The sequence below is a fragment of the Schistocerca gregaria genome, chromosome 4 (assembly GCF_023897955.1).
Source record: "Schistocerca gregaria isolate iqSchGreg1 chromosome 4, iqSchGreg1.2, whole genome shotgun sequence".
Lineage (NCBI taxonomy): Eukaryota > Metazoa > Arthropoda > Insecta > Orthoptera > Acrididae > Schistocerca > Schistocerca gregaria.
Genome location: NC_064923.1, coordinates 348593478 through 348610453, shown reverse-complemented (window position 1 = coordinate 348610453; position 16976 = coordinate 348593478). Strand labels below are relative to the sequence as shown.

General features: G+C 43.2%; 1 protein-coding gene across 2 annotated transcripts in view; it reads left to right on the top strand.

Moving 5' to 3' along the window:
- Positions 1-16976, top strand: part of LOC126365777 (glutamyl aminopeptidase-like) — a 790794-nt gene that overhangs the window by 602444 nt on the left and 171374 nt on the right. The gene's annotated exons all lie outside the window — the stretch shown is intronic.

Genomic DNA, 16976 nt, shown 5'->3' with positions numbered 1-16976 from the left:
AATTCCTAACGACTGCGCTACAATCTGCCTGAATTTACGATTACAGTAACTAAAACTCGAAATTGCACCTCCTATACGAAACTCACACGCAATTTAAGTAAGAATCTACCAAGTAAACACTAAAGCGCGATGCTACAACTGTCAAATACTATAATACGCCCGAAATATATGAATTAAACAATGCAAGTACCCAAAAACACGCAAAGAAATTATTAAACTAACAAACACGTAAGCTAGGGTTATACGACTTGCTGCTGGCAGCTGCTTATCCAACGGCGGCCGGTCCAAAACTGCATTTTCCCTAAGGGGTACCATTATTCGCCAAACATTTAAACTGCCGACGATTGGTAGACCTCTACCCTTGCGTTTTTCTCCTATTGACGCAGGACGAAGCAGAGTTCCTAAAATTTGAAGTGAGTCCCACTGGCTTAGTTTCAGTTTTAGGGAGAGCAGCAGCTCGAACTTGGTTGGGGGGTCGATATAACAGCTTGAGTCTTCCCTGATCCGTGTCTACTCTCTACAGAGCTTCTAGACCTACCACAAGTAGCCAAGTTGACAAGTAATAATAGGTCACAAACTTCCTGCAGAGCAGACGGGATCCACAGGAGTCAATAGTACCTGAGGTACCTTTTGTACCTCTGGGACATGAATCTCGGGAGCTCTCCCGACACACCTATCCGCAACAGCCGCCAATCGTTTGACAGTAGTCAATTTTTAGTGGCTTACGAACGTCAACTAACTCATCTCATGTTCAAGAACACCATTCACAGTAGGACCGCATTGTGGCTGCTGCAGTGTTTTACAAGGACAGTGAATAAATAGCTTCCAACTAACCCTGCTGATGAGCTAAAAATATTGCTAATTCTGCGTAATAATTGAAGCAATTAATACACAAAAGAGATTTGATTAAGGCAACACAAAAACGTGTGATAAAAATTATTAATTTTTCAAAGTCTTTTGAGGTTTCAATCGCTAACAAACTCGAAAATAGCTTTAATTTATGATAAATGTCGATAACATACACTCCACTTGAAAGAGAAGACTAGAGTAATTAAATAGCAAATGCCAATTTACAACGAAGCAGCTTTCGCACACGACAATGGTAACTTCCAAAATTTCTCAAAAATGTGGGTTTATTTGCTCCGATATAAACTAAAATTCCGGTGAGCTGTTCTTTGTCAGTAACTGTAAATCAAAAATGTTGATTTGCTAAGAAATAACTTATTCCCCCCGCCAAAACAGCTCTCGTAACTTAAGAATATTTTCAAAAATAAAGCTATTTAGGGAACGATTGTTTCTGAATGAAGATAGGCCTTCTTTTGCTAAAATTTCTAAAAGAGCACTATTTAAGTTTTGACCAACGATTGACGATGACAGTATGAATTTATCGCGGCACTCAGAAATGTCCGAAATTTCACAACATACCACTATACACACAAGTACTGACCAAGTCAATGACAGGTTATGCAGAAACGACGCAAACAGTAAATTATTACGCTGTCGAATTTCATAAGGCACACTAGACCGGCACACGTGATCTCACACGGAGGAAAATTCGAAAGTCGGCCTTTATATGTATATAAACGTGCGAACTGCGAGGATTTTTTTTTTTTTTTTACTTAGCTAATACTGTGACAATTTCTACACTGATGCGCCGAAGATGAACATTGAAACCTCAGTTTATTTCAACCGAAATTGGGAAAATTGTGCGTTACCGACAAAGCAGCTCTAGTGCTTGGAGCATCTGACATCGCTGGTCAGTAGAATCTAGGCGGCGATCGCGTACTACGATCTCACCAACCCCGTGAAAAGTACCGTGGCATGTTGCACGTGTAGCAGATGAACAGAGTACTTCTGTCTGTAGGCACAATGTCTGCCAACTTCCGTAATACACTGTGTGATGAAAAGTTTCCGGGTACCGCTATATAACGCGGAACTGACAGCTAGATGTCACGATATGCGGACCCGCCAGTACAAAACTAAGCGGTGGCGGCCTTGTGGCCGGGCGGTTATAGGCGCTTCAGTCAGGAACCGCGCTGCTACTACGGTCGCAGGTTCGAATCCTGCCTCGGGCATGGATGTGTGTGATGTCCTTAGGTTAGTTAGGTTTACGTAGTTATAAGTTCTAGGGGACTGATGACCTCAGATGTTAAGTCCCATAGTGCTCAGAGCCACTTGAATCCAACTAAGCGGTGTGTATTCAGGTCCGGCTCCAGGGAGTTTGCTGCCCTATGCGGACGTTTCAAGCGCCGCCTCTCCCCGTCCCCCTTCGCGCCACCGCCTCCTTGTATTTTCAGACATAGCCCTTACTCATTCATCGATGACGTCTCATTTTCACATACCACATTTACGCGTACGTCTTTCTGGAGTGCTTACGTCTTTACGACCAGTGCCAAACATGGAGAGCACCAGCAAATGAACTAGAAGTGAAACATTTACAGTGTAATAAATTTTGAGGCACAGCTCCTAAATATATTACGTCAAACAAAGTTATGCCACTCCCAGAGTACACTGCTAAAATCTGCTCACCTTCTCCCGCTACCTGAGCAGAAGGGAGCTTTCGATGCGGAGGAAGAAAAGCCATTATCACATTATACATCAGAACCAAGGCAGCCGCTGCGCTAGTGCTACCCATACTATCCAAGTATGGCGAACTAACGTATTAGCAGGCGATCATAGGCGAACACAGTATGCGCAACACACGGAACGACGAACGCGCAGAGGTCGCCATGCGCAGTGGAAATGTGGCTCATAGTAATACAATTATGAGCCAAAACATTGCGACCACCTTGTAACACCTTAGCTTAGACACCACATACCTTTTGTTAATACATTTTGCTTTCTGTTTTGTTCAACATTCCATCGTTCAGCTTATGTAAATCTTGTTTGATTTAATCGATAACACCAAATTGTATACTCCTTTCTTTGTCAAAACTTTGATGTCATGGTTTGATTCTATGCAATGTAGTGTATCTATTATTTGAATATGTGAATAATTTTTTGTAGAAATGTCAATATGTGCAAATGTTCTGTTTTATTTAATATGTTTGGTTGCTGTTATGTAAACTGCTGACCTTCACTTAGGGTTCTGAGTTATTTTGTATGCAAAAGGTGGTGTGGTTCCCCTACGGACCGGAACTTAGTGGCGCGCGCAAAATGTGGTGGGCTTGGATAGAAAGGTGGAACCAAGAGTTAGTCGGGGACGAGCTACCAAACTATCAACTGCTCATGTAAAAGTTGTGTATTGTGCTGGTTCCGAGAGAGAGGCTTTTCCTAACGCTTTCCAATGCCTCGGATGGATGGATGGATGGATGAAGAGCTGGAACTATTCCGGAATTGGTGTTTATCATCGCCACCAAGAAATGACAGAGTCCAGCAATTCTACCTGCAAATCCACCTACCAACATGCAATCGCCACCACGTAGCGCCATCAATGAAAAGGAACCAAGGAATTATAAAAATGTACAGTGAAGGATCAGCTCATGTGGATGATTTGATTGTTTTCAATAATAAGGTAACCAAAAGACTATTTATGAAAACTTACCTTGATTTATCCTCTGTCAAATTCCACTTAGGGTCCTTCCTATGCTAAAGTGATTACCGAGTGTCCTTATTGAAAGAACATTAAAGCTCAGTGTTTTAATAATTAATGCCACTTGAAGGTAGTAAGAAGAAACTAAGTTAATATTAATGTAGCAGAACTGAGTAATATAGTAAATGATGCTTCCTAAAAATAATTTTTCTGTCAAAACTGCTTATTAATATTTTGTTGCCAACTTCTAAAGTAAATGTTCTCAAAACTGTGGCTTATAGAGTTTTGCAAATTAAATGATCACAATGTAGTCTGTTGAAAATCACCCAAAGGTGAGCTATTGTCTTATAGCCACATCAAGTTGTGTTCTACTGCAGTAAAAGTTGAGAACTATTACTGTTGAAAGTTACATGTTAAGGGCTTGTTTCTTTAGTGTATTGAAAGTGTGTTTAGTTTGCTCTACTACATTACTCAAGATTAAGGGCCCCCTGCATTGAAAGTAGTTAAAATGCGCAAAGTTACTTAATTATAGAAAGTTTCAATTACTCTTGCTATTCAAGTGAAGTTCTGTACAATATTTAGTTCCTCTTGCGTATTAAAAGTACATATTAATGGTGTAACAGGATCCAAAGTTCGTCTATTGTGCTCATGCTAGATAACGATTAATGGAAAGACCACTATCTATGAAAACAGTAATTTCTTTATTCAAAAGACAGTGAGAAGTAATTTGTTAGTCAGCTCCATTTAATTTTCATTCTAAGTAGAAAGATGTTTAGTAGTGAGAGACTTAATCTATGCATAATAATTAATTTTGCTGTGAACCATATCCATATTTCATGTCAGACAGGAATATGTTTGAAAAATTAATATTGAAGCTATGTCCAATTAATGATTCTAAAGTGCACTGCAATAATAATGTTATTGAAATCACTCAGTTTGACCAAGCCTTGAAAGCAAAAAGTGGATATAATTATCTGTTGTACTTATGTTAATAGCCTTGTTCTTCTATAACTGTTACACTGTCACTTTATTTAACGTTAATGTCTGCTAGTGACAGAGTTCATTGCACTCTCGTGTGACCAAGTATAGGCTGTGTTTGCCCATTGAAGTTACTTATTTTCAGTTTCTTGAACAAGAATGTTACTCATTCTTATGCCTAATTAGGCTGACAACCGTTTTTTATTATCGTTTGGACACTGTGGATAGGTAAATTATTGTTTGTTACGGTTTAAATATTTACGAAATTCTGACTTTCGCTTCCGATAAGCCACCTCTGTTAGGTATATCACGGTCAACACAACTAAATTCCTCTCAGAAGGTAACACTGCTCTGCTTCTTTATACTACAATTGCTTTAATAAAAATAATTTCATTTATACGAACTACCTCCAGCTTTGAGGTTATGGTATAAATGTGGCAGGCAGTAGTGTTCTAACCTGCTTAATAGCTTTGTCCGTCTTTGGAACGGAATCGTCAGGGATCTGACAGTTCGTTGGTAGCTTTGAGGCGATATGTGACACTATATGTCTGCACACAGGTCATGTAATTCGCATGAATAAAGTGCCGCTGATTTGCATACTCGGCGACGGCGCCCAATAGCGACAGGATTTATATCAGGCGAATATGGTCGCCGAGACATCTACGCGAGTTCTCTATGTTTCTCAAGCCACTGCAACACGGTTCTGGCTCCGGGATGCTGACAATTATACGGCTGAAAGATTACATCACCGTCGGGGAAGACATCAAGCATGGAGGGATGCAGGTAGTTCGCAGCTGTCAGCGCGTCTTCGATTACTACGACATGTCTCGTGCATGCGCAGGAGAATGTCTCCCATAGCGTAATACTGCATTCAACAGCTTGCGTCCGTGGCGAGCTGCACATTTCGATCCGCCGTTTACCTCGAACACGGCGTTTGTGGAGACGACCATCGACCTAGTGTAGCAAAAATGTGATTCAGCTGAAGAACCGACACGTTTGCATTGATAGACGGTCGAATCCCGATGGTCTCGTTCCCACTGCAGTCATAATTGACGGTCAACATGTGAACACGTAGGGGTGGTCTGCTGTGGAGCTCCATGTTCGACAAAGTACGATGAACGGTGTACTCCGAAACACTTGTGCATGCACAAGCATTGTGCTCTTTCGACAGAGGTGCCGCAGACCACCATCTATCCTACTTTACAGAGCAGACAAGCCTCCGAACCCCATATTCTGGGAAGAGTCGTGGACGTCCAGGCATTTAGCAACTAGTGGTAGTTTCACGGTCCTTCTATCTCTTTCCGTAGATGCTCACGACAGTATCAGGCGATCATTCGACCAGCTTCTCTGTTTTTGAGATACTGGTTCACAGGCCCTGTGTAATAACAATCTCTCAAAGTCGCTTATCTTAATGGATTTCCCCATTTGCAACCATATCTGTGCTAGGGTGATCCCCTTTCGTGTATGCTCCACTTATGTACTTTGGTTACCGCGTCGCGTGCCCGCAACACCATCAGGAGGCATCCAACGTCGCGTTGGGCAGTGGTCATGATGTTTTGACGTATCAGTGTATGTCCTTGCGGGAAGGAAGTTTTGGCTTTTTTTACAATGCAGAGGCGGATTTCTGATCCGACTAAGAAACGTAGGGACCTGTCAGCTCAGAAAGGAAAAAATACAAAATAAGTAAATAAAAGTGTCAATGTTTTATAGTTTCTAAATGTTGGCTACTTATCCACTGTTACAAAACCAACACTTAATCTGTCACATTGTCCCTGGTTTCATTCCTCATTTCCGTGACAGAAATTGCATTTGTATCTTTAATTCAGTACTGTATGTTCGTCATCGGCTAAAATAAAATACAACATCTTTAAGAGTCGGCTGCTGGTATCTGGGAGAGGATAACTGGCTACATCGCCGATGAAACGGGGTGGCCAGTACATGAGACAATTGCAGCGCAAGACCTGGAATAACCAGCAAAACTGAATACTGCATTGACGGCGAAATCGTCGACACTCCTGCTTCGCACAGTGGAACGTCATATGACAGCGAACGACTTACATATAAATGCTTTATTTGTTGCAAAAAAGTGTTTAAACTGCCAGTGTCCGTACTACTTAAGGGAAAACGGATGTTGTCGAACGTCGAGAAGGAGTGCTACCTGACACGCCACGGTCACTATTTACGGCTCAAAATAAGCAATTTTGAAATCACTTTCATCTATTATAGCGCAACGTAACAATTAAATCCTAAATGAAGTTATTGGAACGCATCAGTGTCAATAAGACGAATCTCGGTCATCAGTGCCATACGATCATTTCATCTCACTGGATAAACATTTCGTGCAGTGCAGTTTGGTTGCTTCAGCTCCAAAATATGGTTTTATACTTTTTTTCGTATAACACTTATATCAATATCTACTGATTAAGGCTTCAGCACCGTTAAATAAAACTTAATGAGGGAAACTTAAAAGAAAAAGTCACAGATGATGCATAAAAAAATAATCAAGAAGCTCATGGCAAGCAGAAGAGCAATGTAAATGGTATAAATGCCATATCAGTGTAGGAGGAGTGGTGGGAGAAGGATACCATAATCACAATGTCTGGATTCAAGGGACTATGGCAAGTGACGAGCAGTGCGATTATTTATTACAAAGTGTTTTTCTCGGTGACGCTGCCATAGGTGTAACGTTGCTGTATGGGAACTGTTGGCCCATCATATGCTAATATTTATCTTCATTTCTTTCTTATAAAGTTTTTCGCTTCTGTACGGGCTTTCAAGCAGACGTAGGTACTTTTCACGTGTTGTGTAGCACATGGTAGAAAGTGAATTGGCAAACTGTCACTAGCAAGCTTTGCTATTTTGAAAGACGCATCGAAGGTGTCATCTGTTTCACAATACCGTTGATAATTTCCAGTAAGACACCAGGTTTTATGAACGAGTTTTATTTACAACCTACTGTGACACTTCTTCATTTATGAAAACTTTCATTGCCTTGTTTAATTTCTCCGTTTTGAGCCTTATTAAAATTTAAGATTTTGCCGCCACCAAAAAACTGCCTCACTGAGTGGTGTCAAGGTAACCCCCTTCATCGTAACGCCCCCCCCCCCCCTCCCCCACAACAACCACAGAACCCTCTGACCCAATAGCCAGCCCTGGTATACTGAACTGTCAGTAGAGAGACACTAACAGCAGAATGGGTGGGCTAGAAGAGCTCCGTAACTTGGAATGTGTATTAGACGTTAACTGTCGCTTGAGTAACAAATTCATCAGTGGTATTTCAACCCTTCTAACGCTACGCAAGTCGACTGTTGGTGATCATATTATACGCTGCCTTTTCATATACCTACCATGCACTTGGTCCAGCCACAATGGGTGTCCGGACCAGACCCTAACATGAAGAAAGAGAGTCGGGTGAAATTAATTTGATAAATCCAATCTCAGATTCTGGGTGCCTTAAAAATTCCGAGCTTATTGATAAAAATCTCAGATCAGACGGGTCAGTACTCAGAATGTCGCAAAACGTAATCTATCACTTCATATAATTAGATTAATTTTGCCCGGCCAACGAATACCACCGATGGATTGCCTACAAGGAGGACCATCGAATGGAGGAGGTGAAAGTGCGAGGGCTGGTCAATAAGTAAAGCAACACTTTTTTTCTGGAAGCAGGTTGATTTTATTCACGATTCCAATACACCATATTACTCCCAACTCTTTTGGCTACAAAACCTTGTAATTCAACATGCATTCAATCAGTCGACCTTACGTCACCTTACTGGAACGGCCAGTGTGCTCGTATGCTACCACTTCACTGGCCGACGTCGGAGTCAGCGTCTTGCTGCATCAACAACCTCCTCATCATCCACTCAGAGCTCGCTGCGGAGCGCATCCTTCATTGAGCCAAACTAATAGAAGTCGGAAGGTGCGAGATCCGCGCTCTAGGATGGATGAGGAAGAAAAGACCAGAGAAGTTCCGTGAGCTTCTCGTGGGTGCGCACATTTCCGTGAAGCCTTCCATTCTCATGGATAAAGAAAAGTTCGTTTGTATTTTTGTGGCGACGAATATGCTGAAGTCACTTCTACAGTTTCCTGAGGCAAGCATAGTATACTTCAGAGTTGATCGTTGCAGCATGAGGGAAGTCATCAAGCAGAGTAACCTCTTCAGAGTCCCAGAAGACCGTCGCCATTACTTTACCAGCTGAGTGTACGGATCTGAACTTTTTATTTGGAGGAGAGGTGGTGCGGGGCTGCCGTTTTGTTTCCGGTTCGATGCGATGAACCTACGTCTCCTCGCCTGTGACAATGATCGACAAAAAAAATTGTCACGATAATCCTCATAAAACGATCAGCTCCGCACATCCTGGGCCTATGTTGCTCTTTATCGCTCTCTCTTAGGGGATAAGGAACCCAGCTGGCAAACACCTTTGTACACCGAAACTGGTGGGCGAGTGTGTCAGCGCGCTACCAACTCATACGTCCAGTTGTGCAGCGAGGTGCCTGATTGTGATCCGTTATTCACCTCAAATGAGAGTGTCCGCACGTTCTGACATTGCAGGAGCCACAGCTATATGCGGTGGGCCAGCAAGTGGGAGATTGGGCAGGTTTATACGATCTTGTGATGATGACAGACACATCACCCAACAACTCAGGCTGCTGTTGTTCACTGTCATGTCTCCATAGGCATTCTGCCAGAGCCTATTAATATCTGCGGTGCTCTCGTTTTCCGCCAAAAGAAACTCAATGACAGCTCTGTGCTTGGAACGCACTTCCATTACAGACGCCACCTAGGAGAACTTCATGAAACTAGAGGGGATGAAGCAGTAATATCCCACCATACCCCACAACAAATTGAGCCTTTTTTCAGTCAAGTTGACCCAGTAAAAAAGTATGTTGCCTTTCTTATTGAATGCCCCTTGTAATATCCACATTCATCATTTAATTATTGTAGCATGTGCTCAAGATGGAGAACTTCTGTAAAAGTTCCAGGCCTTTGCATTTGCATTTGAGTTGAAACCACACTATGGCGGAGGCATACCAGTTCCTACTTCATTCAAGGACTTGGCGCCCAAAAACGTGTCCCATCTTGAAGAGTCAAAGAGACAGTGCCTCCGCCTGAGTGATGCCACACCAATGGCTCTTTTCCACTCACTGTCATGTTGGCTGCAGGAAACTATTTGTTTAACTGCAGACACACAATACAGGGCGATGCCTGAGTTTACTGATAGCACCCATTCGGTTGTTACTAATGGATGTGTACACGCCACATACAATGGGAGTGGGGAAGTTAGCGCATTAAGATAGGGAAGCATTGCTGCCCATCAGCTTGGGACCAGCCTTGTGCTAAGATCGTCCCGTTCGGTCAGCACATTTTCGGATAGGAAGTGCACACTAACTATGGTAGTCACTTTTGGGCAGGTACGATGTTTCTCATTACAAGAATCAGGTATCACGACTCCACTAATCACAACCCTGTAAACTCTGTTGTTTGACCCCGCTTCTGTACACATAATATGGAACTCATGGCTAACAATTCTCAATTTGATGATTCTTTTCAAACACTCTGCACTCTCTCTGGAGACTGGACGTATACTCTTTTAGATTTCTCTTTGTGTTTTGATGTGTTTTCAGTTTCTTTCGTTGTCATATAGCGAGGTGGCATCCCGCCAAGTCACTCAGAATTGTGGCTGCATGCTATAAAACATTATGACAGGCTATCTCACAGCGTATATTTCTGGAATATTTGTTCAGATTTAATCGCATTTGCTAGCTATCACTGATCTGTAGCTTCATCATTATCCCATTTCAGGGTCCCACATCTCAGTCAGTAGAAACAGAACCGTTGTATGGAGTAGGAGCGCATTCACTATGCTTAATGTGACACAGCTTCCGAAAGATGAAAACCAAATTTCAGAAACCCTTTTTTCACTGTCGTGTTTGCATGTTAAGGCCTGGAGCGGATTTTCTAGCCCTGTTAAAAATGGCGTCTGGAAAACAGCTGATCCAGTATCTGATCTAGTCAACACAACCGTTATTTCGCTTCACATAAACATTACTGGTAGACAGCTTCGTGCTCAGTCTAATATTTCTGCCTCTCCTTCACTGCACAGTAAGTCCATATTAACCAAATATTCTGAAAGCAAGACATAACTTGACAATACAAGCACATGTGGATATTACAAGTCATAGATCGATAATAACACACTTTTGCAATCGAATGTACATTTATTTAAACACTGAACAAGGCAAATACAATATGGTTGTACGAACATAGCGCACAGAGCGAGCTAGAAAGAAGTAGAATCAAAGATCTTCAGGTCTAAGGACATGACACTTCACCCCATATGCGCCACAGACATTACTCCCCCTCCCCCCATCCCCGCCGTGGCATGGTGGGGAGGAGCCAGCTCACTTCAACAACAAGAAGTCATGGGGCCAGCACAGCAGATGAAGGCGTCGTCCAGCTCGCGAAGTGGGCGCCTTGGAAGCCACGCCGACAGGGTCACATGCTTCGGACCGCTGCGCAGGCAGTGGAGAGTCGTTGGAGGCCACGTCGGCGGCGTCAGCTGGCGAGGCGTTGGCAATGGTAGGCCAGCTGGGGGCGTCGGAATATGGCACAGAGAGGAACCAAGCAGGTTTTGATCGGTTAACAGAAACCTTATTTGCTCGACCATTGAGTAGTGTCAAGAAAGTATTGACTCTGCAGCGTAAGACGCGGTGTGAACCAGAATAAGGAGGTTGCAGGGCCGCATGTACGATGTCGTCTCACAGCATGATGCCTTTGTGTAAAAACACCAGTACCACGGAAGGAGCGTGAGGCAGGGGTGAGGGAAGGAGGGAGACACGAACACACGCACTCCTTCTACGAGGGCTGGAAGGTCTATAGCATCGGTTGCGGTGTGTCCTTGACGAATTCAGCTGGCAGGACAAGTAGTTCTCCATATAAGATCTCAGTCGGCAAAGCATTCCCGTCCTCCTTGTGGGTGGAGCGGATGCCAAGTAAGACCCAAGGAAGTGCCTCAGACCTTTTAGAGTTCAGTGCCATAATTCGAACAGGCCATTCGCCTGTGGATTATAGGCCATCGTGTGGAATTTCGCTACTCCACACAGCTCGCACAGTCGAGCGAAAAGTGTGGACTCGAATTGTCGTCCCTGGCCCATTGCAAGTGAAAGGCGGCAGCCAAATCTCGCCACCCACACCGGTAAGAAGGCACGAGCTATGGCCCCTGCTGTAATGTCGACCAGAGGGATGTCTCAATGCAATGGGTGACGCAGTCGGTCATAGACAATATATATTTGTACCCCTCGGAACGGGGAGGAGGACCAACCACGTCAATGTGCATGTGCCGCAAGTAACCCCTGGGGACGTCAAACTGTCCTAAACGAGACTGTGCGTGTCTGCTCACTTTACTATGTTAGCAATGGACGCACATGTGTGTCTAGAAGCTGCAATAATGCCGCATGCCTGGCCAGACAAAACGTTCAGTGGCTAGTCTTGTCGCTGCCAGAGTTCCAGGGTGGGCCAGATTGTGTAAAGCATCGAAGATCCCGAGCCAAAGGTACAGCTTCTGTACAGGAAGTTAAACTGTGGGCAACAAGTACGCTCATTGATAAGTTAGTCTGAGTCACACTGTTACACCTATGCCTCTGTGTATTGTTACAGGTGTAACAGTATGGCTCAAACTTATCAGTGAGAGTACTTATTGTCCACGGTTTGACTTTCTGTGCCTTTTGGCACCACATTGTCTGAAAAGTCTCTGTTAATAGCAAGGTGTGCAGTTTGAGAATGGGCTTGTCAACCCAAAACGGGTAACCACTGCAGGAAAAACTGTACATTCATACAACTGAGGTGGACAAAATAAAAAATTTTCGAATTTCCCCAATAGGAGCAGTTGTGGACCTACCATCCGGACGTAGTATGCCTCAAATCAGCGAAGGAGGTCTAAACATGTAGTCACAAGAGCATCATGATTATAACATTAGATTGTAGAGAAATGTAGAACTACAGGAGATCACACACTACCCTGCAGAATAAGCTAACCTGGATTTAGGCGCATGTAATCTAGGAGTGAGATGCGCAAATTATTGCCGATGTCCTTGCTTTCGGATCACGTCTATAAAGAGAATGACGTCAAAAACTGTACATTCATACAACTGAGGTGGACAAAATAAAAAAATTTCGAATTTCCCCAATAGGAGCAGTTGTGGACCTACCATCCGGACGTAGTATGCCTCAAATCAGCGAAGGAGATCTAAACATGTAGTCACAAGAGCATCATGATTATAACATTAGATTGTAGAGAAATGTAGAACTACAGGAGACCACACACTACCCTGCAGAATAACCTAACCTGGATTTAGGCTCATGTCATCTAGGAGTGAGATGCTCAAATTATTGCCGATGTCCTTGCTTTCGGATCACGTCTATAAAAAAAAGGAGAATGACGTCAAAAGCTTAAGGACGAAAGTAACTTTCGCATGATGTACCACTCTCACGTAACATAGCTTGGTGAAACCTTGACCAAAACAGAAAGAACTACTATGGTGTAGTGCAGAGGGTAACTGAAAGAAATATGCAATAAGATAAACAGAAATTACAGGTCTATTCAAACATAACACTTATACTGCAGTTCCCGAGGTTTCTGATGTTCCCCTGGACATTTCAAAAGATGGGGCATGGTTCTTAATAGTGCGTGTGATTTCCAAGGGGAGCAATGCTTGCTCTACATGTACTTCCATGCTGGCCTTAAGGTTGGTAATCAGTTCTTGTGTATAGCATTTCATTCCTCCACGAATGCGGTTGACAACTGCTGGATGGTCACTGGTGCACATGAATGTGATGCGTTATGTCATCTCCCCATTCGATGCGTGCTCGATGCTTGGTGCTATTTAAGTAGGGGGAATGGGCAGGCCCAGTCCTTTCGCCAAGTATCCTTGTGTACCAAAAACTACTCCACCTGCGTTGTTCAGTGAGGTTGCGCATTGTCGCCCAAGAAAATGAAGTCAGAGCCAGACGCAATCCTCAAAAGACCCACATGGAAGTGCCACAATAACGTTAACTGGTGAGTGTACCACGTTCAGCATTATACCTCCCCACACCTGTAACACCTGAGCCACCAAAATGGTCGTGGTCGCTAATGTTCCTCTGTGCATTACGTGTTCCCACATCTCGCCATATGAGGGTACACCCAGAATTATTACTGAATCTTGTATTACCCAAGAAGAACACGCAACATCTCTTCTACATGGTCCAGTTCCTACGCTGCTGGTACCATTAGAAATGTGGCCACCAATGTGTGGGTGTCAACGGAACATAACGTACTGGTCGTCGGGCAAAGAGTTCACCCCCATGCAGTGGCCATACCACTGTGGAGCTTGAGATTGCGTGCCTTGTAGTTCTGCTAAATGCGGTTTCATTATACCCGCTGTTTGAAATGGGTCCCTTCTCACCTGTTGCATAATGTAGCGGTCATCTGCTGTTATAGTTGACCATGTTCAACCACTCCTCTCCTTTTCGCAGTATTGCGTATAGTTCGGAACAATCCCCATGAACGTGAAACAATGCGGTAAGCAGTACTAAACTCCTAAGCTACACTGGTCACACCTTGTCCTTGTTCCAGTTCCCAGTGACTCTTCCCCATGTAAAGTCATTATCTCTAGGAAATGTTTTAATGAAGAACGCCACCACAGTGCAGACATTACTGCTCGCTGATTGACACTCACTGTCTTTTCCCATTCCTTCAACTGCCTCGTGTTGCAGGACGAGCCTCATTTGTCGCTATAGTCACGCTAACTTCACACCGCATTCCAGCTTCCTGTGCACGACTGGGCGCCCTCTGGCAACATCCCCTTCACTTTCACTCATTCCTACCGAATATTTAACATGCGAGGGTCACTCCAAAATAAATGCACACTATTTTTTTAAATCCATCTTTTATTCTACAGTTTGAAAGTTTTACAGTGTGTAGATACATCCTTTAGGAACAATATATTCATTTCTCCACATAATTTCCATCCCTCTCAACTGCCTTACGCCATATTGGAACCAGCGCCTGTGCACCCGCACAATAAAATTCTGGACCAGCCTGTTGGAGCCACTGTTTGGCTGTGTGCACAAGGGTGTCATCTACTTCAAACTTTGTTCCACGAAGAGAGTCTTTCAGTTTCCCAAAGAGATGATAGTCACATGGAGCCAGGTCAGGACTGAAAAGCAGGTGTTTCAGTGTTTGTCCATCCGAGTTTCTTGATCGCTTCCATGGTTTTTTGACTGACATGTGGCCGTGAATTGTTGTGCATTAGCAAAACATCCTGCTTTTGCCGATGTGGTCGAACACGACTCAGTCGAGCTTGAAGTTTCTCCAGTGTCGTCACATATGCATCAGAATTCATGGTGGTTCTACTTGGCATTATGTCCACAAGCAAGAGTCCTTCGGAATCGAAAAACACTGTAGTCATAACTTTTCGAGCAGAAGGTGTGGTTTTGACGCCTGGCACAAATCTTTTTTAACGCCAACACTTTCAGTACTCTGCAAACACTTCCTTCCCCTATCCCAACGAAGTGTGACAACTCGTTCACTGTGATTCGTCTGTGAGCAGTCACCAATTCGTTAACTCTCTGCACATTGCCACTGCAAGGACAATCCTCAATGTTGCCGTGCCCGCTTTCATCACGTAACCTGCTTGCCCACTGACTAATTGTAGTGCGATCGACAGCAGTATCTCCGTACACCTTTTTTCAACCTCTTGTGGATGTTTCCCACTGTCTCGTTTTCACAGCACAGGAATTCTATGACAGCACGTTGCTTCTGACGAACGTAAAGTGTAGTAGCCATGTGCTGTGATGGCGCCACTCACGGGAAGAGGTTGAACTCAGTTTGAAAAGAAGCACGAAGGATGTATCTACACACTGTAAAACATTCACACATTCATAATGAAAATTGTATTTTTACAAAAATAGTGTGCATTTCTTTTGGAGTGTTACGTTATCTCTCTCCTCCTAATGTTTCGCAGAGCAGTGTGTCAGATCGAGCGGTGACTGCCCTGGTGCGAAAGACTTAGTCCCTTTCTAAGGTACTCCTTCCTGAACAGCATCGGTGGTGGCATGCTAGGACAGCATGCTGGACAGCGTCGGTGGTTTCGAGTTTCTAACCGCAGAAAAAGTTCGTCCCCACATGGAGCACACTCTCCTTCAGCATGAGAATGCCAGACCACACAAGAGTGCTGCGACATCTGTAACAATACGACGTCTTGGGTTCAATGTCTTCGGCCATCCTCCATACTGTCCCGACTTGACCCCATCTGATTCTCGTGTGTTTCCAAAACTTAAAGGAAACCTTCGAGAACTTTACTGTGATAGTTATGAAGCGGTGCAAGCAGAGGTGAGGTTGTGGCTACGTCAACAAAGATACACACTCTACAAACTGGTATCTCGTTGTGAGAAATCTGTTCGTCGCTAGGGCGACTATATTGGGAAATAAATATATAGACATGAAGAATAAAGATGTAGAGTATTAATGAAGTTTGTTTTACTTAAAAAGTTTTTATAGTTTTCACATATAAAATTCGCAGACATCACTTTTCAGCATACCATGGTACAAACCTAAACTCTGATTCTTTCTCCTAATTTCCTGCATTGTTAGTACATAAATTGTAAATTTTAATCGTTTGAATTTTTTAATTAGTTTCAAGTTAACAAATGTTCAAATTTGCATCTTTGTTAAAATAATAAGAAATCAAAGAAACTTCATATTACCGGTACGTATATGTACATATTAACTCGTGAAAACACGACATATTCTGCATCTACATGGAACCTCTGCAAATCACATTTAAGTGCCTGGCAGAGGGTTCATCGAATCAACAGTCTTAGAGACTAAGTGAACGTCATTTGTAAATGGAAGGAAGTACAACAACAAACTAAACAGAAATACAGAACAGACGAATATGGCTAACATGCTTTTGTTGTAACAATAATTTAGATTCTCAAAGCTGGCCATGGCCTTAATCAAGGAACCATCTGGCTAAAGTGGTTTAGGGAAACCTAAATCAGGATTACTTAAAATAGGGGAATCCCATTGGGGGGAGATGGGACCTTTATGGAGGATGCGTAAGACTTCCCTGCGAAACTTCTGCAACTTACATGAAACAACTTTTGCAGCACATGGACGGCCGCACACGTTACTAAGGTTGTTTTTTCCGAATGTCTCATTTCCATTTGACTACCCATTGTATTTTATCATTGAATGCTTCTTTTTTCAACAGGTGGTTTCCTGTAATAGCAGTCCAGGAACTGTAGATTAGTGTAGTGCTTTTGCATAAACGAAGAAATTTAAGCGTCTGGGAGGACTTTCTAATAGCCGCTGTTATCCATTTGTTTTCCTCATCTGCTGCTGTAGAAGTGGCTATTTTTGGAATTGTCTCCTCAAAAATTAATTTAATTTAATGTGCAGAAACTGTAGACCTAAGCATT